Source organism: Habropoda laboriosa, unplaced genomic scaffold (genome assembly GCF_001263275.1).
Source record: "Habropoda laboriosa isolate 0110345459 unplaced genomic scaffold, ASM126327v1 scaffold578, whole genome shotgun sequence".
In the NCBI taxonomy this organism is placed as follows: Eukaryota; Metazoa; Arthropoda; class Insecta; order Hymenoptera; family Apidae; genus Habropoda; species Habropoda laboriosa.
The window spans coordinates 1179442-1180147 of NW_017100941.1; positions in this window are offsets into that span (position 1 = coordinate 1179442).

Sequence of the window (706 nt, forward strand, 5' to 3'; positions counted from 1 at the left end):
CAGAGTACTCAAAAGTAAGTAATTTTGTAATTTTCTAATTTTTATAGTTGCATCGTTGGTATTGTTAAGATCGTGTAAAATGTGTTTAACTTTGTAGCGTAATTTCGCAGTGAACGAACGGTAATTAAGAAGTTTTTATATTTACTAGTACTACTGTTTGTTAGTAGCTGCTTGTACATGATTATGGTTGTCTTGTAAACACATGGAGGGCAAGTTCGGTGGAATAGTTTGACTTTAAGAAATTCGGCAGATCCTTCAAGGCTTAATTGCTCAAGCTGGGAAACACCATTTAAAAGAATATGCATAATAACCAAACCACTCATAGTGCTGTGAAAATGTATAAGTTTCATAAGTTACACGTTCCTTTCTCCAAATACGGCATGATTGTCTCTGCTTATTGTACAATATTTGCAAAAACGTCAGTTAAATTCCGTTAAACCTTTTACTTTTCACAACACCGTGTCACGACAAGCTTAAATTGCGCTGAGCATTTAGGTGTGAGCGTAACTGATGAATTCTCGAACAAGCTTACAATTTAATAATATCGAATCGTTAATTAAGTGTCCTTAGAGCAAAGCTCCTATGAAAATCAATAAACCGATATTCATATTTATAACGAGATCAAATAAAATGAAATAAACATTTAGAATATTGTAAATTAATAAATATCAATATTATAAAAATTATAAATTAACAAATATTAATA